Source organism: Oreochromis aureus, linkage group 2 (genome assembly GCF_013358895.1).
Source record: "Oreochromis aureus strain Israel breed Guangdong linkage group 2, ZZ_aureus, whole genome shotgun sequence".
Taxonomy (NCBI): domain Eukaryota; kingdom Metazoa; phylum Chordata; class Actinopteri; order Cichliformes; family Cichlidae; genus Oreochromis; species Oreochromis aureus.
In genome coordinates this window covers 18,192,986-18,204,825 of record NC_052943.1, presented here as the reverse complement: position 1 = coordinate 18,204,825, position 11,840 = coordinate 18,192,986, and the positions used below count along the sequence as shown (strand labels likewise).

Sequence of the window (11,840 nt, the reverse complement as noted above, 5' to 3'; positions counted from 1 at the left end):
GGTACATGTATTCCGTTACTCCCCAACACTGTGTATGGGAAAGTTGCTGTCAACACATTGTACTGTTCCAGTTTCTAAAGGTCAAGATTTTAAATAAATTGATGAACTGCCACCTCCAATAATTCTCTCCTGTATGCTTTTGCTTTTTTTTTTTATTTAAAGTGTACTTATTTTATTTCTTAAAAATGTAGTAGAATTTATGCAACTGTAAGACCAACTCAAGAATTCAAGTGCTTTTCCAGATTAAATGCTATTAAGTGGTGAAACTGGCAGAAAAGACAAACACTGTAAGCTGAACTTACATCCCACATGGCTCGGCTCATGTCAACGAGTGAAGTGTTTACATCCTCACAACCTGAGAAGCTTGTATCATTGTCTTAGCCCAACTGGGGGAGAAGCACAACAGACCACAGTTTGACAATAATCAAAAGGATGAACAATTTGAGCAACCACTGGAACAATAAACAGTGTTCTCCAGCTTCCACTCCACTCAGCAATAGGAGATGCTTATACTGTCATTAAACATGAAATAAGACAGTTATCCAGTAAAAAGTTGCATTTATAAGAAATGGTCGTCAGGAAAGATCAAGTAATGGTACAGGTCCTCATTCTCATTTATCATCACTCACTCTTATTCTGTGACTTGAATGATGAAAGTCTGTCTTCAGGGAAACGCTTTTTTTTGTATCAATGCATCAGTAACTGCAAATTGCAAGTGAATTGGTCATATCCCTTTGGTCGTCTACGCAGAGGTTGAATATCTTCAAATCATCTGACTCGAACTTAGTGTAGCAACAATTCACTGTCATAAGTTTCATATCAGTGTTTTCTCAGGTTTCCCCTTAGTATTTTAGTATTGTAATGTATGTTATGCTGTATTATGCTATCCTATGCATATACTGCTTTTCAATATGTGATATATGGGGTTTGCATGATAAGGTTTATACCTCTTCACTCCCAATGAAAATCTTAGCATCTTCAACTTGTTAGGATACCTGGGTCTGGTGACCCAGTGGCTATGGTTTTGATTTATCTATATCCTTTGATTTAGTGTTTCTATTATCTAATTTTTGAATTTGGAGCTCCCCTAGTTATATTTAGTATTTCTGATGTGTAGTTTTGTTAGTTTTGTTATGTGCCTTCGCTGTGTTCTTGTGTGTCCTTGTCTCAGTTATGTTTTCATGTTTGTTCTTTCCTGGTGTGTGCGTGTTCCCGTTACTTCCTGTTTTACTTTGGTAGTCTCCTGTCGGTGTGGGCCACGTTCTTTTTTTTCCCTCTCTTACTTTGAAGCTACCTCGTCTCATGTGTTATGTTCAGCTTTGCATCCTCTGTCTCGTTGTGTGCAATTACCCCCAGCTGTGTTCCCCATGTGTTTCCTATTCACTCGTCATTCCTTGTGTATTTAAGCCATTTGTTTTCTTCCATCCAGTGTTGCATTCTCCCTCATTCCCCACTGTGTGTCCTACCTGTTTAGATCCATGAGTATTTTCAATTTAGTTAGTTTTCTGAGTTTTGACTTTAGCTTTTGCCTACTCAAGTCAGTGTATTGGGTCCTCCATTCCTGCCTGCTGCACACAGCCCTTGACACAAATCTGCTACGTCTAGTTTTGCTTTGTCTTTTTGTCAGTACCACTTTCTCCAAATCATACATTATAGCAGGTCTTGCTACTGTTTTGTAAATCTTCATTTTCATTCTTTCTCCTATGCTCTTGTCGCAAATCACACCTGACACATATGCATCACAAAAACGACAATGAAGTATATAAAACTTAGAACATAGCACCAACCTGTGTACTACAGTAAAGTCACACTACATGAAACCTATGTATAGTCCCTGCTTTTATGTAGTTAGTAGTGCCATGAACTGTGATACAAGACATGCATGTGTTTCTATTGTTTCAACTAAACCTATTCTGAGAACAATTTCACTCAATTCATTGACGATGTGTGACTAGACTTAAATCAAGTTTGAAGTGATTTGGCTGAAAATACGAATGCAGTGCTGGACGGTATTCAAATAAGAGCTCTACGGTTATGTGATCTATGGTTATAAGTGACAAAAGTGGGCGATCGTGGCTCAAGAGTTGGGAGTTCGCCTTGTAATCGGAAGGTTGCCGGTTCGAGCCCCGGCTTGGACAGTCACGGTTGTTGTGTCCTTGGGCAAGACACTTCACCCGTTGCCTACTGGTGGTGGTCAGAGGGTCCGGTGGCGCCAGTGTCCGGCAGCCTAAACTCTGTCAGTGCGCCCCAGGGTGGCTGCTGCTACAATGTAGCTTGCCATCACCAGTGTGTGAATGTGTGTGTGTAAATGGGTGGATGTGGATGTGTAAAGTGCTTTGGGGTCCTAAGGGACTAGTAAAAGCGCTATACAAATACAGGCCATTTACCAGAAGTACAAACTGTTGCTTTGAGTTATGAGATTTAGATGAGAAATGCATCAACAGAATGATACAATGTCTTATGTAGTGGAGTATGTATGGAAACAAAACATGATAAATGCTTTCTTGGGCAGCAAAAGGTGGAGAGCAAAGCCAAAGGCACAGGTTACTACTGGAGGTCATAGTTTCGACAGTAACACCTGAGAGAAGAACAGCCCTGATACCCAGGGAACTGGTATGGTACAATATCTGTAAAACTCGTCTCAGTAAGATGCACTGAAGAAGCATAATTTTGTGAACCACTGCATGGTTGTATATTTTTCTATAAGGGAAAGGCAGACACTAAACAAGGATCCATGCAGCTGGACTGGCCATCAGGACATCCTTCTTACTTGAGGAGTAAGTCAGTCCATTTTGAAACATTGCCTTCCTGTCACATCTTCATCAGATCTGCAAGTGTTTGCCCCTGTCCTGACTGAATCTTTGCTGATTAGTGAGGGCAGCTCCCTTAAGTCCCTAATGCTAGAAATGTATGTGTGATGGAGCCTCGTGGTGTTGAAAAAGGTAAACAGCGATGGATTACACATCCTAAGCATGTGTGCTAGGAATGACCTTCCGATCACCAACATACTCTTCAGAATGCCCCATCTACTCTTTACCCTCTCTGGTGAGAGAGGAAATTCTTATCTCAGAAAAAGAAATTCAACAGGTGTTTAACAGGGCAGCTTAAAGTTTAGATGAATTCTTAAATATGAACATTTATACTGATTCTCTTGTTCTGTTGGCAGTTTTTGTATTTCTCTCACCTTTCTTTTGTTGTGTAGTAACAAAATTGAACACCGTAGGGAGTTTTTGGTCTTCTGGACAAATTCTTTGTGGCTTTGTTGAGACATGTATAAGGCACTGGTCAAACCATATGTTAACGATAGAAAGTATTGCTATTCCTGTCAGGTCTAGGTCTAATTGCACTCTTCTTAGTGATCAGGATTTGACACCCCATTTTCAAAAATGACAGCATAGTAATTGCTTGGAGAAGTCATGGCTGAGTTTTTGAGTGATATCAAAATACCACCACCATTCCATCAAAAACCACTCAGCATCATGTCTATTTACAGTGAAGTGCTGTTACTAATGCTTTTCATTCATTCAACCATGAGGCCTATTTGTCCCACCAGTGTCAGACCTCAGTGCAGTTTGTTTACCATGGCTCCACATGAACAGTGATTTTGTGTTCTGATTTTATAATCAAACACATACCTATGAAGTGTTTTTGGATTCATATAAATACTACCCTCAATCTTTAAAAGCTGGCATCACTTCATTTTTAATGTCGTTGAGTTTCCAGTAAAATCCAAATCCCGTATGAAATTCTCAAATCCAAAAATGTTTGAATCCCTTATGAAATTTCACTGCCTAGCTTTCATCATTTGCAAGTAAGCCATAAATAACCACAACTCTAAATTACAGTTTACTGACAACTCAAAACTCCTTTCAGTGGTGAAAGATTCTTACACAAGAATCCTGAAATGCTACAGTTTTTAGTTTAGTTAGAAAATTGATCTATATTAACAGATTTTTTGGTTTAGAGTGTGAGTAACCCGAGGCCTTTGAGTGACTTTCAGGTAGATAAGATCTTGTTTAAATAATTTACTCTCATTAGATATAAAAGAAGAAGCTGTTTCTCTCTTAGATGAATGAATGACTAAACATAGACTGCTTTGTTAGACAAACTGTAGATAGATAGCATAAGTATAAATATGTTGTTAGGGATTGCTTTCAGAATTGGATGACTTGCTGCAATAAATGCTTCTCCATAAGACATCCCTGCATGATATTCCTGCATGAGTAAACATAGTCTCAGTTTTCACAACCTTTAAAAATCAGAAATTAGCTGAGCATCATAGGATGTAAAACATTTGATACAAATTGATGCTGATTTTTCTGGCACACTGGAATGATCAGTAGTTACATGAGTTATTCCACAAACTACTACCTACGTAGTCCTGATTCAGAGCCATGAGGTCAGGTTCAAATAAAGATTTAATGGCTGTAACTCTTATTTATTTGTGTACATATTTTCTTAGATAATTTCTCTAGAGGAAAATTACAACTCTGCTGAAGTTCAAAAACAAAGTTCACTGGTGGTCATAAAAAGAGAATAAAATCAGGTGTCTATAGAGAGCACATTAACCAACAGACAAAGGTTTAAATTAGTGGTTACAGAATTAACATTAATTAGCTGCAGCTGAAATAATAAACCACTGGGGAAAACAACAGTCAGTGCAAACTACAAATTAAAAACTGCTATTAAAATGTTTTTTCCAACATTTTCCAACACAAATGAATATATTTATTTGTACTTTTTTTTTCTTTAAAATTCAAATCGGAACAAATCAAAATCTGGGTATTTTGCAGACCAGCAATTTGCTCCAAAATTACAGCTAATAAAACTCACCCTTTCCTTTTAAACATCTAATAGTAATATCTGTTACATAAAACTTTATTCTATACATTCTCTTTTCATTTATCATCAGGTGGGGTTGCTGTCGAGGTCTTTATGGGTGGGTGTGGTTTGCGGCTCAGCTGCAGGGAAGAGGTGGAGCAGTGGGTTCAGGTTGTGCTGTCAGGGCAGGTTGACCCACACAGCTGTTCTCCATATCCTAATCAAGTTTCCCCTAAATGAGCAGGATGCCTGGATGGCCAAAATAAAAACATTCACATGCTGGAGAAACTGGGGTCTGGGTAGTTGCTACAGTGGTGCTGAAACCCAGTCATGCCATGATGGATCCGCTGTCTATTCAGCCAGCAGAGGTGCTTGCCCAGATGGTCACTGACCTGGCGGCTATGCACGAGCAGGCGGTGGCATATCACCATCTGCTAGATGGGCTGTGTGACCAGTCCAAACACCATACACAGTTTTGGTGTGAAGGTTTGGAAAGCGTGATCCCCCTTTGTTTTCAAATGGGTCCGTGGAATAGCCAGAACACTACTATGAGTGGATCTAAGGAGTTGGTGAATAAGGGTGAAGGAGCTCAAAGGTCCAGGAATGCCAGCATTGCCTGTACAACAGAGAGGCTAGATTCAATTCTTACCAGGAGATAAACTGCTTGTATTACTACTGTCTTCTAGCCCAGAGTTACTCTCCAAGTGACAAGGATCCTTCATGGTCACATGGAGAGTGGGTCATGTTGACTATGAACTGGTACGTTCAGACAGGGGAGGAGCCACAAATATAAAACACCTCAACCTCCTAAAATCATGGAGAGCAGCTGAAACTACTTCTCTGGTGAGCCTGGGGAAGGAAATACACGAGTTGGGGCCAGTGGTGCAAAATTCCACCATTCCTGCCTCCCTCTGTTGTTATAACCATTTTAGACAGGCTCAAAAAGTGAATGTTGCTGCATTGCAACAGGGTTTAGCAGATGTGTTCTCCCCACTGTCCAGTTGTGTCAGTCTCATAGAGCACCATTTTGTAACATGCCCTGACATAACGGTGCGTTGACAGCCCTGTCGGTTACCTGAACATTAGAGGCAAAATGTTCTGAAGGAATTGGCTGAAATGCTGAAGTTTGGAATAATAAAAGAGTCACACAAGCCCCATAGTTCTTGTAACGAAGAAAGATGGGTCTATATCAGATTTAGGCAAGTCCAGGCCTCGAGGGCCGGTGTCCTGCAGGTTTTACATGTGTCCCTCATCCAACACAACTGATTCAAATGGTTAAATTACCTCCACAACATGCCTTGAAGTTCTCCAGAGGCCTGGTAATGAACTAATCATTTGATTCAGGTGTGTTGACCTAGGGTGAGATCTAACACCTGGAGGGCACCGGGCCTCGAAGCCTGGAGTTGCCCTCCAGGTGGGTGGGGGGGGGGTCAACTCTCTTTATTATTACTTTCTGGGCCGCCTTTTCACCCTTTGTTTGGATCATGCCCTACTTCAGTGGTGCAGTCGCATGAAGGATGCATATGCACAGATCACCTGGTGGTATCTGGTTAATCAGCCTGTTAAGTTCAAAGTAGTCCGAAGACGAGGGCACAGATGGTTGTAGCTGATTTCTTTTCCCACTCATGGGGGTGGAGGTAGGCTAGGCAGGATGGCTCCCCGTAGCCGGTATGTGTTGGGGTTTGGTTTGTAGCTCAGCTGCATTGGGGCGGAGCAGTGGGTTTAGGGTGTTCTGTCAGGGCACGCTGATCCACCAATATGAGCAGGATGCCAGGATGGCCAAATAAAAACATTCATATGCTGGAAAAACTGCCTATCGGTCTGGGTCTCTGCTACACTATCAAAACCCACTCAAGTCATGATGGATCCACAGTCCGGAGGTGCTTGCCTGGATAGTGGCTGACCTGGTGGCTGTGTATCAATATCTGGTAGACAGGCTGCGGGATGCCATACAATAGTGTTTGACTATCTGGTTGCTAAGGCTGGCTCCTGGACTGGAGAAGAGGCAACTGGAAAGCTGCTCAAACAGAGGAGCACTGAGCCGAAAACACAAATGTCCAAGAAATGGCTACTTTATAAAAATAATATGTTTGTAAACCAATCTAACTGAAGTGATTCTAACACTACACAGTCTTCACTATTCTATAGTCCACTTTGTTACACTTCTGCATACTGGAGAGTTAATGTGGGTCTGGAGTTGTTCAGCTGGACTCTGGTAAGGTATGTAAGAAGTGTTATTTCTAACAGTGCACAATAATAGAGCTTACTTTCTTCTTCAATAACCAACTATATTATAAAAATTGCTGCATTAAATAGTAAACAAATCTATAAGGCACGAGTATAGTACACCACGGCTTTCAAATGGCCACAGTTAAGAAAACAGAATGCGTTAAATAACAAATTTCATTGTGCTCTGTAGCTGCATTTTTCAAAAGTCTGTGCTTTTGGGAAAGAGAGAGACTGAGCGGAAAACAGAGGGCTTTGAGTTGAGACAAAGTGAAGTGTCAACCAGACTGTTAAGTGCAGTGTGTGTGCCGGCCAGTGGGGGAGTGGGACATGGTGCAAGGCAATTGGACCAAGTATGACTACACCCCAAGAAGGGAAAAAATGTTAAATTCCTAAATTACCTGACTGATTAAATGAATATTTGATTGGTGAAGTGCAAAACAATAAATTATTATTTTCAAAAAAGTTGATTAATTTTCTAAGTATTATTAATTAAAAAAAGGACAGCCACTCCTAAGTATCAGCATCTCAGTTTTAACTGTTTTTTATTACAGTTTGATAAAATATCATCAGTTCAATCGTGTTCATCTTATCAACAAGCAATATAATGCAGAATAATATAATTTGCATGACATGCTGATTGCATTTATTATTATAATTGTTATTCTGCTGATATGTTAAAGCTCGAAAAATCTAAAAATTAAAATTGTGTAAAAGCATCCTTGTAGTTAATAATAATTATCCAAATACAGCGCTTTAAAATGTTTTACAAAACATATGAAAAATGTACCTGGACTGAACAGTTTTTTCTTAAATGTCACTCTGGATAAGAGTTCCTGTTTCAGTGAAGGGCTTTAGATGGCAAATGTAATTAGATGGAAAGAATTCCTCCAGGTGTTTAATGGCTGCTCGCAAGGTCAGCACAGCCATGTTTAGGATGGCATTCAGGCGTGAAGAGGAGGAGCTGGGTCTGGTTGACTGGTGGTGTGAGCACTGCCATTGCCTCAGGTGACTCACTCAAGTTCAACCCACACCGCTCTTCATTTTTGTAAAATTTGACAGCAAATCACAGGAGAGTGTTGTCTGTCCAAATGCATTATAGGTCCATGGTCCTGGTTATAGAGGGATTCCTGCTTTCCCTAACAATCTCGGTGTGATTTATGGTCAATCCTATAACATTACAAATGCATCCTGGCTTATACGACCAACTCAACTGATTACCCTTGAAGACCTTGGTCTGAGTGCAGCAAGCAAGCGTGAAGAACACAAGTGTCAAAATGTAAATGAAAAAGGTTTGTTGTAGGGGCCAGAAGAGAACCATGCCTGCAAGATGGGAAGGGAATCTAAAGTGAATCCTTAAGCAGTTTGTTTGGTTGTGCTTTGTGCAAGATACTCTGGAGAGAGGCTTCCCATCTGTCCTGCTCTCACCTTGGCCACTGTCTGCCAGCTTGGTCTGCTTGTCACATTTGAGTAGTTGCTCTGGGACTAGTCCACTGAGGCCCTGTCAGAGACCACAGAGAGCAAGGCCCCATCATCAGTCACATAGATGAGCAACACAACACAGGAACCTCCCTCCAATAATGGCCAACGATCTAAATTCTTTTACTAACACTGTTATACAGAGGATCGCTCTGTGATTGTAATCAGTTCACAAAAGGCAACATGATTGTTCACTGGTGATTTTCCTGCTAAAAGAGCTTTTGGGTAAACCTTAGTTCTAGCATGTCTAAAACCAGAAATCCTATCAATAAACATGAATGCCTCCAGAATATACCATGACATGACATTTTAAATTTCATCCTGTATAATGCCTCATAGCTAGATTAAATTAGAGCCGAAATATTACATTTGCCAATCTTGTGTCCTGATCCAGTTCCCGTGAATAGCAATCGCTCCCACTTATTGGAATCATTTTGTGATTTATGTGGGCTAAAGATATTGCACAATAGTTATAGTCCAATGACACTTCATTACCCCTGCCTGTTCAAGTCATAAAAAAAAAATAATTAAAAAAACCAAATCAAGTCAAACAGGCGTACACACACACACACACACACACACACACACACACACACACACACACACACACACACACACACACACACACAGCAACAATAAAAAATGTTACTTTAAAATGTTATTTACAAAAGCATGGCCTCTATAAATACCCATATTGATGATATTTGTAATATCCCCAGTTTTTTCATTATATATTTCTGTATCTCTGTGATTGTCTTGACATTGTCCAGTTTGCAGGAGCAGGCAATGACTTTAGGCATTTATGTCATGGAGAGCAATTTATGAGATTTGGAAACCAGCCTGCCAGTCTTGCTGATTTTTATCTTACTGAAAATGTTATGTAATTATGTGTGAGTGTCTCACACGAGACACAAGAAGGGGACTTGGTACTATTATATTATTATAGAACTACTCAAATAAAATGTTTATTGAAAATGACATCATGTTTCTGTCTTTCTTTTTTCTTTCCATTTCTTTTCTTTTTTTTTTTTTTTTTACTAGAGATTTGATTCAGAGACTGCTCCAATTTGTCATTACTGTGTCCTGGAAACTAACAGGAGACCAGAGGCCATGAACTAATGTAACAGCATTCTACCAAGAGACTAATGGAACTCATGCTGAATCACCTGTGAACATGGTGAGATAATTACCATTTGGGGGATCCAAAGAGCATGGCATGATAATAAAGTCTGGGGAGCAGGAGGTCTACCTCTGTGTGATAATTGCATAGTGAAATGCCATGTGAGTTGTGGCCACGCATCACCTAAAGAACCTAAAGGTTTATTCAGAGCAACCATTATGGGAAAGTAAGAGCAGGCTTGGTTTAACAGGAGGTCAATTATAATGGAGTTGTGCTCAGGTTGTCACCACAAAGAGCATAATCAAGGAGTCCTGCTAGCCTAACCGCTAATCCATAGCTGTGCACTTGAGCGTGCCAAGCTTGTAGCCTCGTCGTGCTAATCAGTGTGTGCTCAGGGTCTGGGTCTACATTATAGACCTCTGTGTGACTGTGTGTGTTGTGGTGTCGGTGTGTTTTTGGGGGGTGAGGGGGACAAAGCCCGACTTTCAGTCAGGCAGAGCATTAGCCCTCAGTACAGGTGAATGTCAGCATAGCACTGCGCTAAAAGACATTTTTAATCAGTGAGCCAAGGGACTTCTAGGTAAGTCAGCCTTAATGATACTAACTTAACATCACAAACAGAATAAGACTCTTGTATGACAACTTGGACATTTATTACTTAATTGGAGGGAATACTGTACCTTTCTTAAAGGAAAGACATACTGGATCTGTGTACTTTCTAAAACAATGTAAGATAAGTAAATGGTGAAAGATGTGAAATAATATCAGGAATCACTCATTAATGAACTATGCAAGTTAGAGTAATTATAATTTCTGGTGCCACAGACTGAGACCATCTGATTGGAAGAAGTGATGTAAATAAATTCCAAGATGTAAGTAAGTGAAGCAAGGTAGTGTTAGGAGTGAACATATCGATTTTGACTCTGTCATTTTGTTTTTAAAAACCTGCGACATCATTAACCAAGTATCCAACATCACTGTATCAATTTTTAAGTGAAAGTTGAAAATGTTAAAATGTGAGAACGCTATAAAAATACACTGCTGTCAGAATATATAATTATTTCACTGTGCTCTCCCATTTTATATGACCCTCACGATTATCTGCATGATCTACACAGAAAGCGCTCTGATCTGTTTCCATGTTCAATCTCCACCCTGCAGACTGGATTACTACTGCGAGCCTACGGCCAAATCAGAGCAGCACATCTGCCCACACAGGTTCACGGCAAGGTCTAGTACAGTACCAAATTGCCAACTGTGATACACAACTTTATGCTTCTCACAGCCTGGGACATAACTTAGTCCTAATCCTAGATGTTTTACTTGTCATTCTATTTCAGGTGAAATTTGGCCTGTCAGCCCTATGCTCAACATCCTACTGATGTGCATCATGTCTCCTCCTAAATATGCCTCCATAAAAACATTCTAAATGGGTCAGAACTCTGTTGGATATGAGTCTTAAACAGTTTGAAAAGGGAGAGGAAAAGATAAGTCATTCAAAGAACCATCAACCTGATACTCCCAGAGAATACTAAAAAAATAGAATACAAAGGAAGGCACTTTAGAGACCGTTAAATGTGTCCAAGAACAAATGAAATTGAGCATGGTTAAAGGCTAAGCAGTTGTGCAACAAAAGCTCCAGACCAGCTTTCCAATGTTATTTTCCCACTACCCTGCTTGTGCATTTGTTCATTCACATCTGTGTGAATCAGGGGTAATTCCAGGATGTTTAAAAGGGGGTGGTGGAAGAAGCGAACAGAAACTAAAACAATTTTCAAGCTTTTGTGTCATTTTCAGTTCTCCAATAAAAGGCATTTTACAAGAAAAGTCCCACTGCAGGAGAACTTGAGCTGCATTCTGTTGCCTGACAAACAAGCTGGTCTCTAAAAGGCGGACTATATGTTTGTTTGCTTTTTTTTAAATTGAAAGTATAATAAGTATATTTAAAATATACTTATTGCTTGAACATACACACTAAATATTTGACAATTTAGGATATCTGGGATCCATAGGCAGTGGACCACACCTTTTATTCTTATAATTAAACTGATATCAGTCCCATTCCCACAGTTGTATGAAAGCAGTCTTTACAAACATTGGTGAAAGTATGGGTTATTCTAAAGTGCTCATTGAATTTGAGAGTAGAACTATAACAGGAGGTTGCTATTCCACGATAAACTAAGTGGTATTATTA

At 39.9% G+C, this 11,840-nt stretch overlaps 1 long non-coding RNA gene across 1 annotated transcript; it reads left to right on the top strand.

The window, feature by feature from the left end:
* Window positions 1-10,471: 10,471 nt before the first annotated feature.
* On the top strand, window positions 10,472-11,094 carry LOC120443481. Its single transcript, XR_005615446.1, has 3 exons — window positions 10,472-10,518; window positions 10,808-10,876; window positions 10,987-11,094. It is a non-coding gene; the product is annotated as an uncharacterized LOC120443481 (long non-coding RNA).
* Window positions 11,095-11,840: the final 746 nt, after the last annotated feature.